The 27,584-nt window shown below is 44.2% G+C and overlaps 1 protein-coding gene across 2 annotated transcripts in view; it reads left to right on the top strand.

The window, feature by feature from the left end:
- The window catches only part of SLC25A13 (solute carrier family 25 member 13), a 1,915,284-nt gene that overhangs the window by 441,500 nt on the left and 1,446,200 nt on the right, over positions 1–27,584 (top strand). The window lies entirely within an intron of this gene.

The following is a 27,584-nucleotide window of genomic DNA, read 5'->3' as shown; positions in this document are numbered from 1 at the left end:
TCCACTTCCAGCACCAAGCACTTATCTTTTGACAGCCCCCTTGGGGGGAAAGCTAGCACTTTTTTCACAAAATTGGCACATGATCACCCAGGACAAATGGGTTCTAAATATAGTTTCACAAGGCTACAGGCTCCACTTTCACACACTGCCAAGGCAAAACGGTATGCCAGACCTGCCACTCAATCAAGTGGGCAGAGGCACAAAAACAAGTTTCATCCCTCATGGACATGAGGGCCATTCAACAAGTACCAGAACAAGAGCAGGGTCACAGATTCTATTCAAGCCTGTTCTTAGTACCCAGAAAGGACAAAGCCTGGAGACCAATACTGGACCTATCTATTCTAAATACATATCTGGATATTCCAAAATTCAAAATGTTGACTCTACAGCAGCTTCTGCCCATGTTGGGCAAGAAGGCTTGGCTTGTGACTTTAGATCTAAAAGAGGCATACCTGCATGTCCCAATCAGGCAATCATGCAGAAGATACCTCAGATTCAAAGCTGGCTCAATGCACTACCATTTCTCTGCACTGCCCTTTGGCTTATCTACTGCGCCCAGGGTCTTCACAAAGTTCCTGGCACCAATAATTGCATTTTGCAGACAAAGAGGAATACAGATGTATCCTTACTTGGACGACTGCCTTATTCAAGCGGAGAACAAGGACATTCTACTACAGCATCTGGCATTTGTAAAAAGATTACTGACAAGTCTAGAGAAAAAAATCAAAACTCGTACCCTCTCAAGAAATAATATTCCTGGGTGCAAGCTTAAATACAACTGCCCAGATGGCTTATCTCACACCAGACAAGCACAGACAACTGACTACTTACTTCAAAATGTTGGCAACAAAGACCCAGTTATCTGCAAGAAAAATTCTGCAGGCCTTGGGTTTCATGGCATCCTGCATTCTGCTAATTCCATATGCAAGACTGCATATGAGGAAACTTCAATGGTATCTAAAAAGTGTTTGGACTCAACATTGCCACAGCCTAGAAACAATAATTACCCTCATTCCCTGCCTGCAACAGGAGTTTTGATGGTGGGCAACAGCCTGTCACCACAACACTGGACAGCAATTCACCTTACCCACAGCCAGGCAGACATTGACAACAGATGCATCAGATTACGCCTGGGGGGCCCATATGGCAGGAAGATGTATTCAGGGCACATGGTCCACAAGTCAAATGCATCTACATATCAATCAGAAAGAGATGCTAGCTGTTCAGAATGCCCTAACAGCCTTCAAGGATCAACTTCATCCAGGACAATTACTAATAAAGACGAACAGTACTACAGTCATGTGGTACATAAACAAGCAGGGAGGTACACATTCCTACCCCCTCTGCAGGCTAGCCATGAACTTGTGCCACACAGCATTGACTTACCAAGTACATCTGCAAGCTCACTTCCTGCCAGGAAGGAAAAATACTCTGGCAGACGAACTAAGCAGAAATCGAATGGATCCCCACGAGTGGAAATTGGATCCACAAGTCTTCAGCATGATAACAAAGACCTGGGGATGCCCGGACATAGACCTGTTTGCCTCTCCTCACAACTACCAACTACAAAGATTCTGCACAATGACTTCTCAGAAGCAAGCATGGAAAGTGGATGCTCTATCTTTCAGCTGGAAAAAATCTAACAGTATATGCCTTTCCTCCTCTGCCTGTCCTCCCCAAGGTACTCCTCAAGGTCAGACAAGGGAAACCAAAAATGATACTAATTGCCCCAGACTGGCCCCGCTAGCACTGGTACCCAATCCTAAAGAGCTTGTCTCACTGCCCAGCCTGGACATTACCTCAAATTCCTCACTTGCTGACCCAACAAGACAGCCAGATACTGCACAGCCAACTCAAAACCTTAAACCTGGCGGCATGGCAGATAATATAGCCTCTCAAGGCACACCTCTTTCTAAAGCAGTAATGGATGTTATTTTGGAGGCCAGGAGGCCTAGCACCAGAAAATCTTATGCAGACAAATGGAAGAGATTCTGTGCTTGTAACCAAGTACAAGGCATTGACACGATTGTTCCAAATATTCCTCAGATTTTACAATACTTAACTGAGATACTGGATAAAGGCTTTTCCTTTTCATCAATTAAAATTCATGCCTCTGCCATTTCAGCTCATTACAATACAGAACCACCTATTTTTTCTCATCCGTTATTGAAACAGTACCTCAGAGGGGTCAAAAACATAAGTCCTCCAAGGAGAGAGCACCAATACCTGCATGGGACCTCAACTATGTCATGGATAAACTCACACTGCCTCCGTTTGAGCCAGCCTCTGCAGCTGATATAAAATTCTTATCCTGGAAAACAGCTCTGCTGCTAGCAATAACCTCCGCTAGAAGAGTCTCAGAGTTACAGGCACTCATGGCTGTGGAACCTTTTATCATTTTCCATCCTGACAGGGTTTCGCTGAGGACAAACCCTACATTTATGCCTAAGGTAGTGTCCAGTGTGGCCCTTAACCAAACAATTCATTTGCCTACTTTTTATCCAAACCCACAGAATAAGGGTGAAAAAATTCTGCATTCTTTGGACATTCACAGACAGCTACGCTTCTACTTGGACAGAACTAAAGCTTTCAGAAAGACTGATCAACTTCTAGTGGCTTATGCTGCAGCATCACAAGGAAAGCCTATCTCAAAACAGACTATTTCAAAGTGGCTAGACCATTGCATTCATTTCTGCTATTCACAGCATGGCAAATCAGTGCCTAAGGGCATGAGGCCACATTCAACCAGAGCAGCAGCCACTTCAGCAGCCTTCCTCAGAGGAGTACCAACCAAAGACATCTTAGAGGCTGCAACTTCTAGTTCAGTGCATACCTTTACAAAGCACTATCACCTACCTCTCTACTCTAAATCCAGGTCAGGCTTTGCCACTGCAGTTCTGCAGGGCCTTATAGCCTCTCCTAATCCTATTTAGCTCCAGCCTCCCAACCTTAGCTTTGGGATTCAACCCAATTGTAATGACTGCAACAGTGAAACACGATGAGCATAGTACAGTTGTGTACCTACCATAAATGTAGATGTTAGAGTGTATTCACTGTTGCAGTCCAGGTTACCCTCCCACCATCCTTTTCTTCTTTGCTGGGACCTAACTGTACTTTTCTACTCTATACAACCTATGTGGTGTATTTGCTTGTAGATGAAGGAAAAGTTGTTTTTTGTGCAGGCATGCTTATTGGCATAATTTAGCTTACCATTTTAGGGGTACCTGACATCTGAGGCAAGAAAAACTGAAGAAAATGGTGTCAGTTGCATCTTATATACCCCTGGCGCACTGATGTCAGGAAAGAGGCGACAGCAACTGACGCCGGACCAGGACTTTGGTACTCAGGCCAACTGCGGGTAGCCTGCCAGCAGGATAACCCAATTGTAATGACTGCAACAGTGAATACACTCGAACATCAACATTTATGGTAGGTACACAACTGTACTTTTCTTGAATAGGTTATATAAAAACAAATTTTGGCTAAAGGTACACAGGTACTGTCTGCACCCCAGTCCTGAACATTTTACGGAGCCTGCTGGCACCTCCTTAGGTCTGTGACCAGCAGCTCCATTTACTTTGTTGATGGCTTAGTGATTTGTGCTAAACTGTTTTTAGTCTGTTAAACATGGCTCGCAATTCAGTGGATTAAAAACTGGGAACTCATGGAGTAATTGATCTTGAGGAGCAAGCCAGATGTTCTGATTTTGACTGACTCCTAGCTCATATGCAACATTTGTACCCCAGGGTCTGCTTCATAAACCTATCAGTTAATTACAGATAGTAGTCAAACCAGGAAGAACAACCAGTCACACAATAACTATAAGACTATAAGCTGTAAAATAGAAAACTACAGGGGAAAATGTCCACACAACAAAAAGGGCGCCAAAACACACAGCTACAACCAGAAAAAAGCAAAATGTGAGGGGAGGACTAAAAGCTACCGACGATACACTAGAAAAACACTAACACTAAACACTGAAAAGGGAAGAACTAGAAAGATAAAGCTACTTATCCCCACTGGAGACTCGAGCCTGAAAGTCTGCATCTGATGCCGAGCATGGCAAATGAGATCTGAGGGGTTAGAGTGCAGGAAGGGATCATGGGAGTGGGAGAAACTCAAGCCTAGAAGCTGTCTGCCAAGTTCCTAGCTCAGATCTGATGTTGGATCCTACGACCAAAGAGTGATGAATAGTGACATAGGATAACACAGATGCCAAGTTATAACTCTTTTTTATGTGATACTGCTGGAGATGATAACCAGAAGTACACCCAGTGCAGCTGTCACAGACAAACATAATAGACAGTCATTTTCCTCTCTGTTCATAGTGGACATTTGAGGCCCGAGGCCAGTCTTGTAACAATAATTGGCTGCAGTCAAAGAAAAAAATACTCTAGTGGTAGAATTTGAGGCTGTGGATTAGGGAATTATATTTAATGAAAATGATGCAAATTAGGCACCAGACTTGACTGTATAAAATGTAGTACAAATTTAAACTTGTTCAAAAAAATTCAGGAGGTTAAGAGAAATCACTTGTCCCTGTCCTACAAGGTTTTGGGGGGGGGGGGTGGCATAATGGTTAAGGTGTTTACATACAGACACAATGTCTAGGGTTTGATTCTCACATGGGGTAATTGGCTAGGCTTAAAATGGCCCGCAAGGGCACTTAGCCTAGTACTAATCTATGAACTTGTGAACCTATGAACATGCAAGTTGTCATGCAATTTAAGGAAAGGGACACTGTAGAAGGAACCCTGTCAAGGTTGAGAACATTGAAGAAGTAAAAAAAATAGACTGGGAACCAAGGCAGCAAAGGTCACCAGCTTGAGGCTATTCTGGAAGGTGATGAAGAACCTGATAAAGAAGCTTCCAAATAGAGTACAAAGTAATATACAAAACACGTCTAGTTCTAACAGCAGAGATGATCCATTTTCCTAGTGTTCATCTGGTTAATTTGATAGTAACATATATTTTGGACGTAGATGTGCCATGTTGAACAACATTAGTCATGCTAACTTATCAAACTGAGTTGATGGTGAATTCTTTTCACTTTTCTTGTCCAGTTGTTTGCTAAAACAGTAGCCAGTCTCGTAAAGGTAGTCCTCGGAAGTAAGTCAGTGAAAGAAATTCACCAAGCACTACTTTAGTTGGCAGCCTGATTAAAGCCAAATTCTTCACTTATATTTCTGTATCTCTAACATTGAGTTGTGTCCCCATCCTTAAGACATGCAGCAGGTATCCCATTGCATAAAATTACCACATTCCCCACAAAATTTAGAACAACCTATCTGAAATATAAGATCCCTAATCCAGAGGATTATAATCCGGTGTTTGATCATAATCAGTTTGATAAGTGCTTGAGACATGGATGCCAGGAAGTTTACACCTTGGCAACAGAGTAAAGAGCAAAGCAATCCTGACATCCATGTTGGGAACACCTAACAGCATGGTTGGGATTGGAGACATCCGGTCCTAATTTCATTGTTATTTATTTATTTAGTAATACATGGAACTTAAACTGCTTCCACATAAATTTACAGAAGAAAATGTGTAAGAGTGTAAAGTGTTATGGCTTTTAAAGCCATTAAACGTTTGGAACTGCTGCAAAGACAGCAGCTAGAAGCTAAATCTAAGTGTACTGTGATGGGCTAACAGCTTTCAAAGTTAGTAAAAATGTCATTATTTTTTTTTTGTGACACTGTTCTAGGGAAGCCACTATGTACTGCCACAAAATTAAAAAGTAACAGCACTCACCACAATGCATAACAATCTTGTTATGCATCTTTTTGACATCAGAGAGGTCCATAACAGAATATAGTACTATTTCATCCATTTGTTGGTTATAATCAATATACTCAAAAATGTGAAAAAGTGTGCTTAAAGATATAGTGTTTCTTGATGTTGAGGTGTCAAGTAGAGATCTTTGTAATCAATTGAACCCTGTGCATGGTAAGTTGATTTAATGATTGATAAGTGGGCAGGTGGTCTGGTAAAAGACCCTTTTCAGGCACTACCCGAGCCATGAAGTAATTCGAAATACAAAGCACATAAGTACATATTATACATGGAACTTAAAAATGTTCTAGATGAGAGAAAGAGAATAAGATGAGTGAACTAACAACACAAGTGCAGGATTCCTATAGTTACAAATAAAGTAAAGGACTATTTGCAGTATTGACATAGTCAGATAATTTGAACAAAACAGTGCATAACTTCAAATATGTATTAGGGTGTGTACAGGTAGGAGTAGATTTCTACTTAATGAGCATCTGTTAGCCATTTGTATTTGTATTCATTTTCCAAAACTTCCTTGTAAATTTTTTTTTGGAAATAGGAGAAGCTGTCCAAAATTGAAAGATATTTCATAATATGTTCCATTTTATGACTTCTCACATATGGCTAAGTAAAATTGTGGTCTAGTTAATTTGAATGAGGCCCAATATACTGGGTCAGTGGTTGCCGGAATAGTCAATTAACTAACAGGTACATGTATACATGGAACAGTCTTTCCTCTCAAACTTCCTTATAAACTGAGTGAAGCCCTTTTGTAATGAAGCCCTTTTTGTGTCCGACTCCAGTTTCAGTACTCAAAGAATAGAAATGAGTTATTACTATTTTAAACTTGCAGGTAAAAGAGGTAGCTACACGTGTACCTACTTCCAATGAACTAAGGATTGTGGCAGAGGTTAAGAAGGTGTATAACTTAGAGTTCATCATTGCTGGATTATGATGGAAGTTAAGAGGTAGTGTAACCCAGAGTTCACTACTGCTGGATTGTCCTGGGGGTTAAGGAGGTGTGTAACCCAGAGTTCACTTTTCCTGGATTATGCTGGAGGTTAAGGAGGTGTGTAATCCAGAGATCACTATTGCTGGATTATGCTGGAATTTAAGTAGGTGTGTAACCCAGAATTCAGTATTGCTGGATTATGTTGGAGGTTAAGGAGATGTGTAAACCAGAGTTCACTATTGCTGGATTATGCTGGGGGTTAAGGAGGTGTGTATTTCAGAATTCACTATTGTTGTCTCCAAAGCCAAGAACACAGCATCCATGGGACCTGACAACATCCCAGGCCGCCTTCTACATGAACTACAGAATGAACTGGCACCCCACCTAAGTACCATGTTCAATCATAGCCTCACCTCAGGCTTTGTGCCCATTGAATTGCGCACTGTGACAGTTATCCCACTCCACAAAGGGGGGGGGGGCACAACAGACCCTGGGAACTACCGCCCCATTAGCCTGACGAGCCTCGTCTGCAAGGCCAAGGAACGTATCATCATGGAACATCATAAACAAAGACATTGGAGATCTCCAAACTCTGGACCCCACACAATTTGGGTTTGTAAAAGGCAGATCATAGTCACCAAAGCCATAGATGAGGGTAAGGTGGTTCACACAGCCTATATAGATCTCGCCAAGGCGTTCAACACCATCCCCCACTCTGGAATTATAGATAAACTCACTAAACTAGGTATAAATCCCTATGTCACAAGATGGGTTGCACAACTGGCTGACTGACAGAACTCACACCATGAAAGTAGCAGACTCCAAATCAGTCTTCAGACCAGTGACAAGTGGAGTACCACAGGGTTCAGTCCTGGGTTCTCTCCTGTTTGGTATCTACTTTTCTGAAGTACAGGCTAACACAGAAGGTCTTTGGCTAACTAAATTCGCAGATGACTGCAAACTAGGAGCCATAATTGAAACTCTTAACAATGTGGACATCCTACAAAAGGGCCTCACTGAGACAGATGCCTGGTGTCAGACATGTTCTCAAGCTCAATGCCAAAAAGTGCATTGTTATCCTCTTTGGTAAAAATTCTGTACCCATGAACTACCACATAGGTGGTAGTCTACTTAACACCGAAAGTGTGATAAGAGACCTTGGGACACAGGTGGACAGTAGTCTCTCTTTTGATAATCACATTGCCACAGTGGTCAGAAAATCCTTCTACGTGGCACACCTCATCACAAAAGGTTTCTCATCCAGAAAAAAAGAGGTAATTGTTCCCCTCTACTCATTACTCATTAAACCCATTATAGAGTACAACGCCTCTTTTGGTATGTACCTCACAAGACATCTACAACAACTGGAAAGGCCGCAAAAATACCTCACAAAGAGGATTACTTGCCTCAAACAGATGCCTTAAGCAGACCGTCTCAAAAAACTCCAGCTTTAGTCTGTCGCATATTGCCTACTCTCCTCTAACATACAAAGTTATGTCAAGCCCAGAGCTGTTGGACATGTTCCACTTAAAGAAATCCATATCCCTCCGAGCTACATGCTCTAGGGACCTAAACCTTGTCACCACAATAAACGGAACATGCTGGAGGGATAGATTCCTAACCCAGAGACTTCCTGTACTCTGGAACAGACTACCTATCTTTGTCAAACAGAGCTCCTCATTAACACTATTCAATAATAATCTTGATGATTGGATGGGTAATAGGAAATTCACCCCGGGGATCACTTCTGTGGTTCTGCTTGACAGGGGCACAGGAAAATAATTTTCTTGGGTGGCGAAAGCCAGGATACCTTTTTGGCTAGGCTTGTATAGGCCCTAGGGCCAATAGCCTAGTACCTACCTATGAACCTATGATGCAGGTTAAGGAGGTGTGTATCCCAGAATTCACTATTGTTTGATTATGTTGTAGGTTAAGGAGATGTGCAACCCAGAGTTCACTGTTTCTGGATGATGTTGGCGGTTAAGGAGGTGTGTAAGCCAGAATTCACTATTGCTGGATTATGCTGAAAGTTAAGGAGGTGTGTAACCCAGCGATGTAATGTGATCCTATCTCGCCTACCTTCATTACTGACGGGCACGGAGCCGAGAATCTGCTCTGACTCGGCCGTTATAACTAGCATGAAGTCTCTCATTGGCTGGGCTAACCCTGTATCCCAGGATGCACCACGCCCAAACCCCCAGATCTCGTTTGCCGCTCCTAGAGTAACGACGTGGTCTCGACTTGGCTGTGGCTAAGTACCCTCTCTTTTTTGACTTAATAACTGTTTGCTCGAGTTATTATTTCCAAAAAGCTATTTTAATAGCTATGTTGTCTGTTGTTTCCCTTTTTGTGGTTGATTGCGGTTTTTTGAGTGGTAATCCTTCTGTTTGGTGGGCTAGGCCTGCTTAAGTTAGAGGGCCTTTTGCTCTATCTTGTGTTTTGTGTGGTAATCCTTGTTTGGCGGGCTAGGCCTGTTTAAGTTACAGGGCCTTTGCCCTATCTTGTGTCTTTAGTGTTCGGGCATTTAAGTTAGATCCCTTTCCACCATCCCTCCTTGTGTTGCTGAGTGTGTGGTCGTGTTTCCTTATGTCTGGCAAGGAACAAAAAGAACATAAGCCATCTGGCTTTAAAAAATGCGCCAAATGTGCGTATAAAATGTCTTTGACTGATGGCCACGCCATCTGTGTTTATTGTCTCGGTGCCATACACTTGCAGGAATCCTGCAGTGTTTGTCATGCCTTCTTTTCCAGGGTTTTACAGGAGAGAAAGAATAAGCTTATCCTTAAGGGTTTGATTAAACCCTCCTTTGAGGAAACTTTAGCGTCTTCTCCCCCCTCAGAGAAATCCAGGTCTAAGACTAAAAAGAAGTCTCCGGCTCCGGCTAGTTCATCGGAGCCTCCAGAGAAAAGGTCAAAAGCTATATCTCCTTCCTTGGCTCCACTGGTCTCTGAGCCGCAGGAGGTACTGTCTAAGGCTATGTCTCCTTCCTCGGCTCCACTGGTCTCGGAGCCACAGGAAGTCTGGTCTGTTTCGGGGTTGGCTTATTCGACTCCACAGTCGTCGGCACTGAAGGAGGTTGCGGTGGTTCTCGAGTCTGCTTCGGCTCCGATCCCTTTGGAGCCGACTCGGAGCCATTCCCCCAGTCTTGTCTCGGTTCCGACAGAGAAGGTTTCTCGACCCCCTTCTGTCTCCTCCAAGTCCTCCAGGCTGTCGGATTTGGATGTGGATAGGGTGGTCCAGAGGCTTCTCCAGTCACCATTGTTAACTAAATTATTTTCGGCTCCAGCCCAGTCGGCTCCGGAGCCAGCCACGATATCGGTTCTGTTTCTTCCTCCTCCGACAACCTCGGTGTCGTCGGAGCGGGAGTCTGCCGAATCGAGTGAAGTCCTTGGGTCGGCTCCGAAACCTCCTGCTAGTCTTTCGGATCTGACCTCGGCTCCAACCTTTTCCATCCCTTCTACAGGTTTCGGTACTCGGGTGTCCTCAGTCGAACCCGAGGGGGATACGTCGGGCTTCAGGTTTCGGCTCTGAATCTCTTCGGCTAGGGGTACCCCGACTCCGGTCATGGTCTCGAAGGCGGGTTTTTCATCTGATTCTGGTGGACCTGCCTTCGAGGCTATGAGGAGTGTGCTGGCCAAGTCCGTAGTGACTTCATTTGAATCGCCAACTCCATCCCCAGATGCTGCGACTAGAGCTTGTGGTGCCCCCTATCTCTGGACAGCGGGGCTCCTAGGCCTGAGGATACCTCCATGTGTGGTCCCTGCTTTCTGAGGGCCCTCCAGAGTCCTTGCCTGAGGAGCCTCCCAGGAAGAAGTTGTGTAAGAGGAAGCACATAGACTCCCCAGATGAGTCTATCAGTTCGGACACCAACCTCGATGATGCAGAAGAGTCCCCGAAGTCGTCCTCTGATGATGTCTCATTCTCCGATATCCTGGAGATCTTGAGACAGCGGGGCGACTGGGCATCCAAAAACCCTTCTGAGGAGGAGGAGTCTGTCTTCCTCAAGGCCTTCGGAGCCCAGCCTTCCACCTCCTGGGTGTCTCCACCCTTCGATGAGTTATTGGATCTTATTTGTCGAAGGGTGTGGGAACACCCTGACTCTGTGGAGCCAGTTCCTAGCCGCCCCAATAAGTTCTTATCTGCGCCTCCTGGAAAAGAATTTTTGACCAAGGGAGTACCTGTGGCTACTATGGTGGTGGCGTCAGCCACTCAGCAGGACGTGGCAGAGGCTTCTACTTCCATCCATCCTCCTAATAAGGAGTCTAGGAGTATGGATAGGTATGGGAAGTGTACCCTGTCTTCAGCGACCTTTACCTTGCGGTCGCTGAATTACTTGTGTCATTTTACATGGCTCCAAAGGGATCTCATAAAGGAGTTGGGAGATACCCTGTCAGGTAACTTGCCTGAGGCGTTGGCCCAGTCTGTTAACACCCAGCTGTCTACCCTTTCTTCCATCGTCAACTCATCCATGAGGCTCATATCTTATGCAGCCGAGGGGGCAGGTAGAGAAACGAGTTCGGGCGTAGCCCTTAGGAGGCAAGCTTGGATGTGCTTGTGTCATTTTGCGGAGGCTTTCAAGTCTTCTTTCATGGACGCCCCATTCGACGGGTCCTCCCTTTTTGAACCCAAAGTGAAAGACACCCTCACTAGATGTGAGCAGGAGGGTAAGACTTTGTCTGCCGTAGGGGCCCGTTTTTCGCTTCCCACTAGACCTTATCCCAAGGCTCAGAGGGGAGGGAAAATGTGGTTCAGAAAGTCTCAAAAGTCTTCCCCTGCCCATCAAAGTGACCCCCCCCTCCAGGGGCAGAGGAGGGGGGAATTTTAATGGAAGGCGTCTCCCTAGAGGCGGTGGAGGCCCCCGCAATACAGGAGACCGAGAGTCCTTTCGTGGTTCCTCCTACTAACGTCCCTGAGGGATTACCCAACTATGCGTCTCCGGAGACAGTCGGGGGTCGTTTTGCGGAGCATCTTCAGGCCTGGGAGTCCATCACTCAGGATCGATGGGTGCTTTGTATCATCACCGGAGGTTACACCATTCCCTTTATCCATCCCCCCCCGCCATCAAGGAAAATCCCGGACGTTCCACCCAGTCAACGGGATCAGGCAGCAATAGAGGTCTCAAAGCTGCTAGAAAAAGGAGTCATCAAACCTGTCCCCGCAGGCCAGATCGGATTAGGGACTTACTCAAGATTATTTTTGGTGCCAACAAGAACAAGGGACTTGAGACCCATTCTGGATCTCAGCTGTTTAAACTGCTTTGTAAAGAAGTCCAAGTTCCAAATGGTCACATTGCAATCCATTTTCCGCTTGCTGGAAAAAGGAGTATGGATGTGTTCCATCGATCTCAAGGATGCCTATTATCACATCAAGATATACAAGGCTTCCAGGAATCATTTACGCTTCCAGCTGAGAGCCAGTCATTTTCAATTCCGGGCCCTGCCCTTTGGTCTCACCACAGCCCCCAGGGTGTTCACCAAGTGTCTGGCAGTGGTGACAGCTCACCTGAGATGTCTAGGATTCCAGGTGTTTCCTTATCTAGACGACTGGCTCCTCACCGCCCCCACCAGGCATCTACTTATTCAAGCCACGAGAGCTACTGTCGAATTGGGCCATCTACTAGGAATTTCATTCAACTGGGCAAAGTCTGTATTGCTGCCATCACAGCGTGTTGCCTTTATCGGCGCAGAGCTAGACTCTGTAGAAATGCGAGCTTTCCTACTGGCAGAGAGAATAAAAGTGTTACAGGCCCAAGTTCTGGCTTTACTACCCCGGGAAAAGGCCCAAGCCAGGATGGTTCTTCAGTTGTTGGGATCAATGGCGGCTACCATTCTTCTAGTTCCTTTAGCCAGGTTACACATGTGAATACTTTCGGCCCAGTGGTCATATCAGGAACGTCCCTTGTCCCATCCGATTTTCATCACGGAGAGATGCCGGCAGTATCTGCATTGGTGGCTTCTCTCGTCCAACCTGAATCAAGGGAGATCCTTGAGCCCCCCTGTCCCTTATTGCCACAGTAACCATGGACGCCTCCCAGATAGGGTGGGGGGAGTGTTATCTGGGCGAGACGGTTCAAGGTACGTGGCAAGACCATGAGGTTCACTTGCATATCAATGTTCTGGAAATGAGAGCGGTGCTTCTAGCATTGCAGGCACTTCACAGCTCTCTTCCCAGGGGAACTATTGCGATTCTTTCCGACAATATGTCGGTTGTCTGCTATCTGAACAAGCAGGGAGGAACCAAGTCCTACCCCCTTTGCAGGGAGGCCATGAGAGTGTGGAATTGGGCGATCACTTCCCAGCGCTTTCTAGTGGCAATGCACATGCCAGGGAAGTCCAATGTGATAGCAGACAGGCTGAGCAGAGCTATTCTGATGCCTCACGAGTGGTCCCTGAACGATCAAGTGGCTGCTCAGATCTTCTCCAGGTGGGGCCTTCCCTGCTGCGACCTCTTTGCCAGCCCCCTGAATGCGAAGTGCAGCAGTTTTTTCACTCTGATCCCCCCACAGGAGGAGTCACCCAGGGATGCTCTAGTCCACAATTGGCCCTCTTGTCTGCTCTACGCCTTCCTGCCGGTCCCTCTTCTGCCAAGAGTGATTCAGAAGGCTACCTGCTTGGGAAGCAAGATGATTTTGATCGCATCACTCTGGCCCAGTCAAGTTTGGTTCCCCTTCCTTCGGAAGTATGTGGTGGATGGCCCTTGGATTCTGGACCCAGCTCCAGACCTATTGACTCGTCAGTCAGGACAGCTCCATCCATCCCTACGAACTCTCAAGCTTGCTGCCTGGCTTCTCCACTTCCGACCTTAGTCAGACAGCATATCCTTACCCCGGAAGTAGTACATATTATGTCCTCCTCCCACAAGTCTTCTACTAGGAAAATATACTCTAGTAAATGGAAGAGATTTGCAATTTGGGCTCAGCAACTTGATCTTGATCCCCTTACAGCCGCTGTGTCGGCGGTGTTAGATTTCTTAGCAACACTATTTAGACAGGGTTCGGCTGCCTCCACTATAAAGGTTCATTTGGCAGCAATCTCTAATTATCATGTTGCATATGAGCCTTCCCTCATAGGTCTTAAGCTGTGTAAAGCCTTTCTGAAAGGAGCCTGGTTGCTTTGCCCTCCGGTTTCGCAACCCGTTTTGCCATGGGATTTAAATGTGGTGCTCAGAGCTTTAACGTCTTCTCCCTTTGAGCCGGCAGCCTCTTGTGAATTGAAATTTATGTCATGGAAGACTGCCTTTTTGGTAGCCATAACTTTAGCCAGAAGGGTATCGGAGCTTCAAGCCCTTTCTGTTGAACCTCCTTATTTGATTTTTCATAAGGGCAGAGTATCTCTGAGACTTAATCCTTCCTTTCTCCCTAAGGTCTCTTCTGCCCTTTGTCTCCACCAGTCTATTGAGCTTCCGGTCTTTTTTCCACGGGTTTCCAACAAAGCGGAATACAAATTTCACCAGTTGGATGTGCATAGGCAACTGAGGTTTTATTTAAATAGGACACAAAAGGAGAGGAAATCAGATCAGTTGTTTGTGTCCTTTTCGGACAATAGAATTGGCAGATCTGTAACTAAGGGCACCATAGCTAAGTGGATTAAGGACTGCCATCTCATTTATTTATGCATTAGCGGGTAGGCATCTTCCCTTTCCAGTTAAGGCACATTCTACCAGGGCTATGTCAACTTCAGTGGGTTTTCATGCTTGACTATCCATAGATGAGATATGTGCAGCGGCTACTTGGACTTCTCCACATACCTTTATTTCTCATTACAAACTGGGACATGGCCTCTAGAGGTCGGGCTTCCTTTGGTTCTGCAGTGCTCAGGAGTGTTTTCCAGTGAGCCTCCCAGGATTTAGGTGCTAGGGATGCTGTCCCGTCAGTAATGAATGTAGGCGAGATAGGATCACATTACATCTTTTAGTTATGTACTTGCCATAACGATAGATGTATGTGATCCATCTCGCCTACATTCTTACGTACACACCCTCCTTCCCCCTACCTGTTGGACTTGGAGGAAACTTGTATTCTGATCCCTCTGAGGATATTATTTTTTCTCTCCTCTTACAGATATATCCTTGTGGTGTGGTGTATGTGGGAAGACATTATTGGGGCAAACAAGATCTGGGGGTTTGGGAGTGGTGCATCTTGGGATACAGGGTTAGCCCAGCCAATGAGAGACGTCGTGCTAGTTATAACGGCCGAGTCGGAGGCGATTCTCGGCTCCGAGCCCGCCAGTAATGAATGTAGGCGAGATGGATCACATACATCTATCGTTATGGTAAGTACATAACTAAAAGTTCACTATTGCTGGATTATGCTGGAAGTTAAGGAGGTGTGTAACCCAGAGTTCACTATTGCTGGATTTTGTTGCAGGTTATGGATGTGTGTAACCCAGAATTCACTTTTGTTGGATTATGCTGGAGGTTAAGGAGGTGTGTAACCCAGAGTTCACTATTGCTGGATTATGCTGGAGGTTAAGGAGGTGTGTAACCCAGAATTCACTTTTCTTGGATTATGCTGGAGGTTAAGGAGGTGTGTAACCCAGAGTTCACTATTTCTGGATTATGTTGAAGATTAAGGAGGTGTGTAACCCAGAATTCACTATTGCTGGATTATGCTGAAGGTTAAGGAGGTGTGTAACCCAGAGTTCACTATTGCTGGATTATGCTGGAAGTTAAGGAGGTGTGTAACCCAGAGTTCACTATTGCTGGATTATGTTGCAGGTTATGGATGGGTGTAACCCAGAATTCAATTTTGTTGGATTATGCTGGAGGTTAATGAGGTGTGTAACCCAGAGTTCACTATTGCTGGATTATAGTGGAGGTTAAGGAGGTGTGTAACCCAGAGTTCACTATTGCTGAACTGCCTAATGACACAGTAGTAAAACAGGCATTTACTACACTTCATTGCACTACTGATTCTTCAGTACTGTCTGCTTTTCTTCATTTATAAATTGTTAGAAGCAGTATTCTCTCTGGCATTAGAACAGCAAGGAGTTTTGTTATCATCAACGATCAGTGCACATCTGCTTTCGTTTTCACTGAGTGTAGATCTTCACTTGTCCCTGTGAAGGCTCAGGGTTTAGAGAGAAAATCACAGAGGACCCCCTTCTGTGTCTTCTGAGCGAGCAGAACATTTTCCGTATCCTAGGTATGTTCTTTATTATGTACAGTCCAACCATAAAGATAACTTATTACATGCTGTAATCTTCCGGACATTACTTTCAAAGACCTAGCTAATAATGTGGAAGGACTGTTGACATAGCCCACTGCGGAATTTATTTAAACTAAAATGTTATACAAAAATGCTTTAATTGGTAGAGCTAAGGATAGTACTCCTCGTGTGTTTTTTAGTCTTTGAGGACTTATTAAATTGTAGTTTGCATCCAGACACCAAACACACCGTCTATAGATCGCAGTTCTGCAGATGTGACATTAAACAAAGCTCATGCCCGGCACTCTCATTTCTAACAGATTCTAATCCTTTCACCAACTTTACCCACCTCCCCACTTTACCTCTGTAAATAACAAAGGTGAAAATAAAAACTGAATAGAGAACTGTTGTGTATAACTTTTTTTTCAACATTGAATTCCTTGGCATTTAAGACCTACTCCATCTTTTGTACCAATGTGTTACCATTGTATATTGTTCAGCTGTATGCTTTTTAACCTATTTGTATATTTTGTGTATTGCTGCATTAAGTGCCTGTCTCTGCTGTGTACATTTTTTGATCCTGGGCTATGGCCGAGTCTGATCCATCTCGATGTCCAGTAGTTATTCAAGAGAAAAGTCAGATCTGTACTTTATAAAGTCCAGCCCTGTAGATGTAGTACTTCAGCTTGTACAGCCAGCACATATGCCGTTTGTAGCCTTTACTGTGGAAGGAGGTTGAGGTTGCCAGGTAGATTTGGCAAAAGGTTTATATTGTGAATGTAGTAGCTCTAGGTATGAATTACCTAGCCCATGTGATGTTCTTCATGTTATCCACTGTTGTAGTACTGATGACTTCTTGGGACTTCTTCCACAAAAGGACCCCCACATCTGTACTGACTTCCATTTCTTTGCACAATTCTTCTTCCTGGACAGGCTGGCTTCCTTCCAGCTGGACATCTGCATGTCGGTGGTTTGAGGGGATATCTGCCCACATGTCATCTGTAGATGTTCTTCCTTATCACTGTTACTGTATTCCTTACTAAAGGGATAACCTGCAGAATGCCTAGGTAACATAACAATGTTTTGGCTCTTTCCATATGGCATACATCAGATGTATGTCCTGTGCCTAAGGTGTAAGGTACATAAGTGATGTACAGTTTCTTAATCCTCACAACTTCTTTGCTGGCAGTCTGAACGTTATCTTTTCCTTCAACTTGAACTGCCCTCTCAGCAGAGCAAAGAGTTTTATTCCAGAATCTTCCTGGTTCCCAGGAAGGAGGGTTCTTGGAGTGTCATTGTGGATCTGCCCTTTCTCAACACATTTCTGAAAGTTTCCTTATTCAATATGTTCTGTCTCCAGTCTCAGTTTCCTTTGTTACTTCCTCAAGCCCTTTTGGTAAAGATGCCTACCTTTGCATTCCTGTTCACTCTCTTTGTGGGAAGTTTTTACATTTCTCTGTTTCCTCCTCACATTTATCTGTTCTCTACTTTGCCTTTTTGTCTTTCTACAGCTCCGAGAGTTTTAACCAAATGTGCTCCAATGGTAATCTTCAGCACACTTCAGGGAGTTCGGATTTTCCCTTATTTGGATAATCTTCTGATTCAGAAAAGGGTGAAGCTTCCCCCAAGAGCTAGTGGTGTTCATGTGAAAAAACATACAGAAAAATATCAGGAGTCACCGAAACATGGCAGGGTAAAATCACAGAATGAACTGTTGAAAGTGCATTAAAGTAGAGGTAAGCGCTTTCACGATAACAATCGCTTCATCAGACCATAGAAATAATATTTTTTGAAATGACCAGCATATTTACGAGGAAAGCAATTAATCATTTAAAGCAGCTAACCTATCAAACTAGATCTTCCATACTAAAAAACAGTCAATATCACAATACAAAATGAAGGAGCCAATCAAAAAGGTAGTATCGGCACCCCATTCAAACCCAAGCACCGACGCTGAAAGAGGCCTTAAATCATAATAACCAAACAGCATATAATACACAGTGCTGGAATGACCAATAGACATATAGCACCCACCCCCCAATTAGAAACCAGTCACTTCTAGGGTATAGAGTTGGGGGACCAATCAGAAAGGCAGTACCAGCCCCTCGTTTAGAAGTGAACATTTACACTAAAGAAACATCCTATAATATCACAGGATCGACATATAATACAAACTGTAAAACAAGTAACCAACATGCAGGTAGTACAAATCCCCCATTTAGAAATTATATAGGAAAAATACAATTCAAACTTATTAAGTAGATAGCATGTAAAGCTCAATATAGAACCCAGTAACTAAGATCTATCGAATTAGGCTATGAGATTTAAGTGCAGGTGTCGAAGGGATCTTCCCATTCAGTCCTGATCCTCTTTCTGCATGAAGTCTAATAATCCACCTCAATTCCACTTTCTCAGTGGAATTGCTAAAATCACCCACCCTTAGTTTCATAGTTTAGTTCTAGGCTGTCTGCCCTGGGGCATTTGCAAGCCTAGCCCTAGAGATGTGGCTTTCGCCACCCCATGTAGTGGTACTAAGGTGTATAGGATAAATTTGGAATATTGTGCCTTTGTCTAGTAGTGACACATTGAAGACCCCCTTACTTATTAAAATTAGTTTACTGTGCATCTGTTAAGTAGCGACACAGGGGTGACCCCCGGGGTAAACCTATGATCTCCCATCCACTCGTCAAGATTTCTCTTGAAGAGAGTCAGTGAGGGGCTCTGCCTAACATGGACTGGGATTTTGTTCCAGAGTATGGGAAGCCTCTGAGTTATGAATCTGTCCCTCCAGCATGTTCTATTCATGTTTGTACTGAGGTTTAAATCTTTGGCTCTCATGGTTCTTATGGATTTTGATTTTTTGAGGTGGAGCATGTCCATCAATTCCTGGTTGGACATGGCCTTGTACATCAAACACAGATCACCTCTGAGCAGGCGGTATGCTACGGAATAGAGCTGGAGTTTCTTTAGCCTGGCAGCATATGACATATGTTGGAGACCCTTGATCCTCTTGGTGAGGTACTTAGGTTCATAGGTTCATACTAGGCTATCTGCCCTAGGGCATTTATAAGCCTAGCCAGAGTATGTTTGGCTTTCGCCACCCATTTTAAATTAATTTTGCTATGCCCTTTTTCGAGGTTAGTATACTGTGCCTCTGTCTAACAGTGACACAGAAGTGATACCCGGGGTAAATCTACGATCTCCCATCCACTCATCAAGATTCCTCTTGAAGAGAGTCAGTGAGGGACTCTGCCTAACCTGGACTGGGATTTTATTCCAGAGTGAAGGGAGCCTCTGGGTTATGAATCTGTCCCTCCAGCATGTCCTATTTATTTCAGTGCTGAGGTTCAAGTCTCGAAGCGTAGCTCGATGGGATTTGGATTTTTTGAGGTGCAGCATGTCCCTTAATTCCGGGTTGGACATGGCCTTATACGTCAGGCACAGGTCACCTCTGAGCAGGTGGTATGCCACTGAGTAGAGCTGGAGTTTCTTTAACCGGGCAGCATATGGCATCTGTTTGAGCCCTTTGATCCTTTTGGTGAGGTACTTTTGGGGTCTTTCCAGTTGCTGCAGGTGTTTGGTAAGGTACATCCCAAAATGGGCATTGTACTCGATTATGGGCCTGATGAGGGATGAGTAAAGAGGCACGATGACCTCCCCTAATCTAGATGTGAATCCCTTCATGATTAGGTGGGCTATATAAAATGTTTTTCTAACCACTTTGGCCACGTGGTTGTCAAATGAGAGATTGCTATCAACTTGGGTCCCCAGGTCCCTAATTACTCGTCTGTACTTAATGGATTACCACCTATGTGGTAATTTGTGGGCACTTTGTTTTTGCCAAAGGGGATGACTATACACTTTTTGGCATTTAGCTTGAGGCCATGGCTCTGGCACCAGTTGTCTGTTTCTATGAGGCCCTTTTGGATGATGCTTGTGTCGGCTGGAAGTGGATTATGGCGCCCAGTTTGCAGTCATCTGCGAACTTGGTCAGCCACAGTCCTTCCGTGTTGGCCTGTACCTCCGAGAAATATATACCAAACAAAAGAGGTCCCAGGACTGAGCCTTGTGGGACGCCACTTGTAACTGGTTTGGAGTCTGACATGGCTCCAGCAATTGTAACCATGTGGGTTCTGTCCTTGAGCCAGTTTGCAACCCATCTAGTGACATAGGGGTTTATATTTAAGCTGGTGAGCTTATCTATAATGCCCGAGTGGGGTATTGTATCGAAGGTTTTTGCGAGGTCCAGATAGGCTGTGTGGACCACCTTCCCTTCGTCAATGGCCTTGGTGACTGTTTTTCAAAGAAGTCAACCAGGTTTAAGATGCAGGATCTGCCCTTAACAAAGCCAAACTGGGTAGGATTCAGTGTCTGTAGGTCCCCAATATCTTTATTTATGAGGTCCATGATGATCCTTTCCATAGCTTTGCAGACTAAGCTAGTCAGGCTTATGGGGTGATAGTTTCCAGGGTCCGTTGAGGCACCACCTTTGTGGAGAGGGACCACTGTTGCTGTACGCCACTCTTTGGGTACATATCCTGTAGTAAGGCTGAGATTGAACAGTAGTTTTATGTTTGGGTTTAGCTCTTCTTGGAGTTCATGTAGGATGCAGCCTGGGACACCGTCTGGTCCCATTGATGCTGTGTTTTTTGCTTTGGAGAGGCGGCTCCCACCTGAGCATCTGAGATGTCAGGGGGGCAGCACTCTGCTGGGATAGATATTTGCCCTTTTGGTGGGGGGAGGGAGTTTGCGCTGAACCTGTCAGCTAGGATGTTGGCAATGTCTGTGGGATCAGTGTATTTTTTGTCATTTTGGACTAATTCTGAGCATATCTGGGAATTCCCACCCAGGTTCCTAACATAACTAAAGAAAGCCTTGTGATTATCCTTAGTGTCCTGTGCAATTTTTCTCTCGAAGCTGGCCTTTGACGATTTTATGAGTGCCCTTAGTGTTTTGCTAATACTGATCAGAGATGCCTTCCCTTTTTGGGATTTTGCTCTATCATGTAGTAGCTTCCTCCTTCTATTGTATAGTTTGTTTATGGCTGGGGTCCACCAGACAGGTCGTCTGCCTTTGGAGGATTGGGTCTTGGTTTTATTTGGGATTGCATGATCCATGCATTCCTGAAGGTGTTCATAGAATGCATTTATAAAGGATTCTGCGGTCTGGGCCATATTTTCCACAGGCCCGGGGGCTTTGAAGGATTTCACCTCGGTTTTGAGGTGTGAGAAATTTGCTTTAGAGAAGTTTTTCACTGTGGTTTTCTGGGCAGGGGGTGGGGTCGGGATGTGAATATCCAGTGAGATCAGTTTATGGTCTGATCTTACCAGTGAGGGATACACTTCTGGTCTGGAGCATAGAGTCCCCATGTTGGTGATGATCAGGTCCAGTATGTTTTCCCCTCTTGTGGGAGTGGTAACAAGTTGTTCCATAGCATTTGAGTTTATGAATTCTAGGAACCTTTGGGCAAGGGTGTTGGAGCTAGAGTAATGCTCCTGTTGTAAGTGCCGGGTGAGGTACATACCAAATGGGGCATTGTACTCAATCATGGGCCTGATAAGGGAGGAGTACAGGGGCATGATGACCTCCTTTGATCTGGATGTGAACCCCTTCATGATAAGGTGGGCAAGGTAGAAAGTCTTTCTAACCACTTTGGCAACATGGGTGTCAAATGAGAGGTCACTATCAACTTGGGTCCCCAGGTCTCTGATTACTTTTTCAGTACTCAGTGGGTTACTGTCTATGTGATAATTTGTGGGAATTTTGTTTTTCCCAAAGGGGATGACTATACATTTCTTGGCATTCAGTTTAAGGCTGTGATTCCGGCACCAGTTGTCCGTTTCGGTGAGGCCTTTCTGTAGGATGTATGTGTCAGCTGGTGTATCGACTATGGCGCCTAGTTTGCAGTCATCTGCAAACTTTGTCAGCCACAACCCTCCCATGTTTGCTTTCACATCTGAGAAGTAAATGCCGAACAAGAGGGGTCCCAGGACAGAGCCCTGTGGGACACCACTTGTGACTGGCTTTGAGTCTGACATGGCTCCCGTAATCTTGACTTTATGGGTTCTGTTCTTTAGCCAGTTTGCAACCCATCATGTGACATATGGATTTACATTTAAGCTGTTTAGCTTATCTATGATCCCCGAGTGGGGTATTGTGTCTAAGGCTTTAGCCAAGTCCAGGTAGGCTGTATGGACTGCCTTGCCCTCATCAATGGCTCTAGTGACTGTTTCGAAAAAGTCAACCAGGTTCAAAAGGCAGGATCTGCCCTTTACAAAGCCGAACTGGGTGGGATCAAGTGTCTGTAGGTCCCCAATGTTGTTGTTTATGAGTTCCATAATAATTCTTCCCATAGCTTTGCAAACCAGGCTGATCAAGCTTATGGGGCGGTAGTTCCCAGGGTCTGTAGTGGAGCCTCCCTTGTGGAGTGGGGCCACTGTTGCTGTACGCCTGTGTTCAGGTACATATCCTGTAGTAAGGCTAAGGTTAAATAACATTTATATATGCGGGTTTAGCTCCTCTTGGAGTTCACATATCACGCAGCCAGGGATACCATCAGGTCCCATAGATACTGTGTTTTTTGCTTTGCTGAGGGCGGTTCTCACCTAGACATCAGAGATGACAGGGAGGTTACATTCAGCTGGAATGAGTATTTCTCCTTTTGGAGGTGAGGGAGGGGAGAAATTTGCACTGAACCTGTCTGCCAGAATGTTGGCAATATCTGTGGGTTCGGTAAATTTTTTGTCATTGTGTACTAACTCTGAGCATATCTGAGTGTTTCCGCCCAGGTTTCTAACATAACTGAAGAATGCCTTGTGGTTATCTTTAGTGTCCTTGGCGATTTTTCTCTCAAAGTTGGCCTTGGATATTTTTATGAGAGAACGTAGCTTTCTACTAGTGCTGATCAGAGATGCCTTCCCTTTATGGGATTTTGCTCTGTCTTGCAGTAGCTTCCTTCTTTTGTTATACAATTTGTTTATGGCTGGGGTCCACCAGACAGGACGCTTTGCTTTGGTGGAGAGGGTCTTGGTTTTATTTGGGATTGCACGATCCATGCATTCTTGGAGATGTCTGTAGAAAACATTTGTGTAGGCTTCAGCATTGTGGGATGTGGTTTCCATTGGCCCTGTGGGCTTAAATGATACCATCTCAGTCTTGAGAAGTGTAAAGTCGGCTTTTGAGAAGTTTCTCACTGTAGTCTTTGTGCTGGGGTGGAGGTGGTAAATGTATATCCAGGGTGATTAGTTTGTGGTCAGATCTCACCAGTGAGGGCAATACTTCCGGTGTGGAGCATTTTGTCCCCATGTTTGTGATGATCAGGTCTAGTATATTATCCCCCCTTGTGGGAGAGGTGACTAGCTGTTCCATTGCATTTGAGTTTATGAATTCCAGGAACCTTTGGGCTAGGGTGTTAGGGCTAGAATAGTGCACCCAGTCTATGTTAGGGTAGTTGAAGTCTCCCAATATGATGGTATTTGGTGAGACATTCATATCTTCCAATGTCTTCAGGAAGGCTGAGTGGGGTTCTTGAGATTGGGAGGGTGGTCTGTAACATGCAACCAGTTGTATAGCGGTTTTGCCTACAGTTAGCTGCACCTGGATGGTCTCCGATGCTTCATGAGTTGCCACTAACTTAGAGGTGTGGGTATCCTTGATGAATATGGACACTCCCCCTCCCTTTGTGGTTCGGCCCGGGTTTTGGGGCCAAAAGGCATGATACAAGGTAAAGCCTGGTAGCTCTGGGGTTCTCTCAGGAGCCTTGAACCAGGTCTCGGTTACAGCGCAGACATCTATGTCTCCATACTGAGGAGTGCTTCGAGAGCCTGCATCTTGAGATTTAGACTTCTGGCGTTGAGCAGCATTACCCTTAATTTTTTTCCATTTTTGTTTTCTAAGGTGGTGGGTTCATCTTTTGAGCCTTGCCTAAAAAAGGCACTATGGGGGTGGCAAGAGCCTTAGCCAATATCCAGAAGCCCAGTGGTGACAGGTGCAAGCCGTCCCTTGCTCGTGGCTTGTCCAGCATGTCATCCCAAGCAGACAGACATTGGATCCCCCTAGAATGACACCAGTAATTGAGCCAATTATTAAAGCTGATCATCTTGTCTTTGTATTGTGGCATCATTCTTGGTGAGGGCAGGATGCTGCTCAGGGTCAGGGTCATACCAGCCTGGGCTACATAATCAGAGAGCTCCTCTATGTCTCTTTTCATGTAGTCCAAGGAGGTATGTCTCAGGTCATTCACGCCGGCATGGACAATGACGGAGTCATATTTGTACGTGCTTTTGAGTGACCTGAGTGCGTGTGTTATATGGCGGATCCTAGCCCCCATAGGCAGCTTACTGTTACCCTCTCCTTGCTCAGCCTGGTAAGTGGGACGTCAGTGTGTCTGACTATAGAGTCACCTATCACTAGTGTATCAGGCATAGTGTTTGGCCTTAAGGGCTGTGATTTCTTGACACACCGATTTATTGAAGTATGTGTTGCATGTGTTATGATTTGAGGTGGTGGATTTTTGGGTGTCTGCTCTGGGAGCCTCTGTTGTTTTGGTAAGTTTTTAAATAGAGCCTCCGAGTATGTTTTTGTGTTATTATGTGCTTGATTTGCAGTTGAGGTAGGTCTATGTGTGACTGGGTTTGTTGTGTGTGTGGTTACCTTCTCCTCCTGTCTGGTCTTGTCAGTCCTGAGTTGAGAGAATTCTGCCTCCAGTTTGGCTATATAGTTGCATCTCTCACATGTATTTGTGTTTGTTGGGAGGAGGAGAGGGTTGTCTGTGTACATGAGACAATTATAGCATTGTCCCAAGATTCCCAGATTAACCAGCTGAGCAGGAGAAGATGCTAGCAATCTACCACTCGACATGCTAGAATATTATAAGAGAGTGCTGTGCCTTTAAGGGAAGTGGTTTGGGTGGTAGGTGGATGTAGTGCTACTTGAGTTTGAGAGTGCTTGCTTAGAACAGAAGCTTTGAGAACAAGTGCTATGCTTATAATATAATGAGTAGACTGTTTATTCTAAGAGTAGAGCTTTCTAAGGGAAAATATGAAGAACAGACTTGGCGGAGCCAGTAAAAGTTTAACCCTGTTTAACCGGCGCTGCGCTATGCGCACAATCATACAAAGCCACTCTAATGCGGATTTTAAACGGGGAACTTCAAAAGTGCTAGAAATGGTCCAAAACAACCAATTACTACAGCTCCTGTGCTGAGGTCACTCCTTCAGGGACAGATAGACTGCTCAAGGTTCCCCACTTCCTTCTTATCTAAGTAAGGTAATGGACAACACAGGAACTACACCACAGCCCAGAATACAGCAAAGCCTGTAAACTGGTCTAAACTAGTCGAGGAGAGGCGGGAAAACAAGGATTATTTTTTTGGTTTTTTTTGTTTTTAGATAGAAAACACCCAGAAATACAGAAGGCAGCAATAAATCAGTTACACAGGCTAGCACACTTTAGTGGGCAGCCTCAAAAGTTAAATTAAACAAACAAGCAACAGATTTTCGATTAATTTTCGACCAGGTAAACTTTTAAGTGCAGATACTATAAAATGCAGCAAACAGTTAAAAAAACAGCATAAGCTTGTTTAAAATAAGCAAGAGAAGGTATTCCAAGTAAAAAACAGAAAAAAATACTTAAATCTGGAAAGTAGTCACTTTTCTCAGTTCTCTGTAGCTCGGACCACTCTGCAGGACCACGTGGAGCTGTCTCTGAGTAGTATAGCCAGAAAAAAAAAACACTCTGAGGCGGATTTTAAACAGGGAACTTCAAAAGAGCTAGAAATGGTCCAAAACAACCAGTTACTTCAGCTCTTGTGCTGAGGTCACTCCTTCAGGGACAGATAGGCTGCTCAAGGCTCCCCACTCCCACTGCTGAGCAAAGAAACTTCCTTCTTATCCAAGTAAGGTAATGGACAACACAGGAACTACACCACAGCCCAGAATACAGCAAAGCCTGTAAACTTGTCTAAACTAGTCGAGGAGAGGCGGGAAAACAAGGATTATTTTTTTTTTTTTTATTTTTAGATAAAAAACACCCAGAAATACAGAAGGCAGCAATAAATCAGTTACACAGGCTAGCACACTTTAGTGGGCAGCCTCAAAAGTTAAATTAAACAAACAAACAACAGATTTTCGATTAATTTTCGACCAGGTAAACTTTTAAGTGCAGATACTATAAAATGCAGCTATCAGTTAAAAAAAAACAGTATAAGCTTGTTTAAAGATCTCGTTCAAGCTTTTACAAAACCAAAAAGTTATACAGAGAACCACATTCAATTATATGCTCAGCTAAAGCATTGGAATCATCTTGGATGCCTAGTTTGTATAAATGTCCTGTGATCCTTTCCATAAATGCTGTGTTAATTTTGCCAACATAAAATGATCTGCATGCCACACAGTGAACTAAATAAATGATATCAGTGGTCTGACAGTCTGCTGACACATTAAACATTAGTATCTGTGTGGACAAATAGCCCACTCTTATCAACATAAGAACAGAAAATGCATCTCTGACAACCCCTAGTGCCTGCTAGCCCTTCCGTTGCACTCCGACCAAAGTCCTTTTGATAGCAAACAAGTCTTCCTATTTTTAAATCTAAAATGCGGTTTGTTACCCACCACCCATTTAATCTTGTCATCTGTTAACAGAATGGACCAATGTTTTCTAAAAACCTTAGTAACTAATCTGACATCATGAGTATAAAATAAAGAAAAAGGGAAGTGCCCACTACTAGATTTATCATGACTATATTCTGGTGCTATAGGTGTAGAAAAATAGGGTCTTGCACTACTTTTTTGTAGCTCTCCCAAGTCTTTATGGGTTTGTTGTATTTCAACGCTAGAATAACCTTTTCTAGGAGCTTTGATTGAAGACATTTAAGGTCTCTATTAAAGTCTACCTCGCATTTGTTCAATCTACAGACATGCATACCTTGGCTTGTTAAGACATTATGAAAGACATATTTGGGGTGCATACTACTACTTTGTAGAAATGTATTCCTTCTACAAGGCTTACTAAATAAACCATTAGTAAAAGACATATCAGGTAACCTGTATACCTTTATGCCAAAAACTCAATGGTACTTGGTGAAAGAATGACAAGGTGGGGGGGGGGGGGGGCTAGAAGGCCAAGTCTACTTCTTTTGGTCGACAACCCATATGACTGACTCATTTGGTCGACAAACATTCTATGTGCCCCCACACACCCCCAACTATATATAACAACTCCACAGTCGCACAACAGTGGGGAGGGGGGCAAATCCCAGGTTTTTGCCTTGAGTACTTTTTGTCAGCCAAATATATATACTTAAATTTTATAAAATCTAGTTACAAATAGTCTAAACTTCACCTTTGCAAGCTGAGGTTTTTATTCCAAATAATTCCTTTCAAATTATTTGAAACTAAACATGAAGGAAAATGAATAACTCCACGTTTTCACAGTCTGATTCTGCATTGAGGAAAGAATTACAGCTGGTGTCTTCCACTCTGCAGTCACGATCACTGAAGATAGATGACTTCCAACAAAAGCTGTAGAAATTAAGTGAAATTAGTTCTAAACAAACTGAAGTTTTCAGAGACCTTTTTCAACAACATCAAAATAAAATAATGGAGATTGACAGCCATAACCAATGTAGATAGAAGATTAAGGGAGGATGAACTGCACACAGACTTTCTTCTCAAACAAAATACATGAGTACTAAATAAAATTGATGACCTT

This window comes from Protopterus annectens, chromosome 3.part0 (genome assembly GCF_019279795.1).
Source record: "Protopterus annectens isolate FY-2018-M chromosome 3.part0, PAN1.0, whole genome shotgun sequence".
NCBI classification, from domain to species: Eukaryota; Metazoa; Chordata; order Ceratodontiformes; family Protopteridae; genus Protopterus; species Protopterus annectens.
Note: the sequence above shows the minus strand (reverse complement) of the source record. Positions and strands in the feature narration are given on the sequence as shown.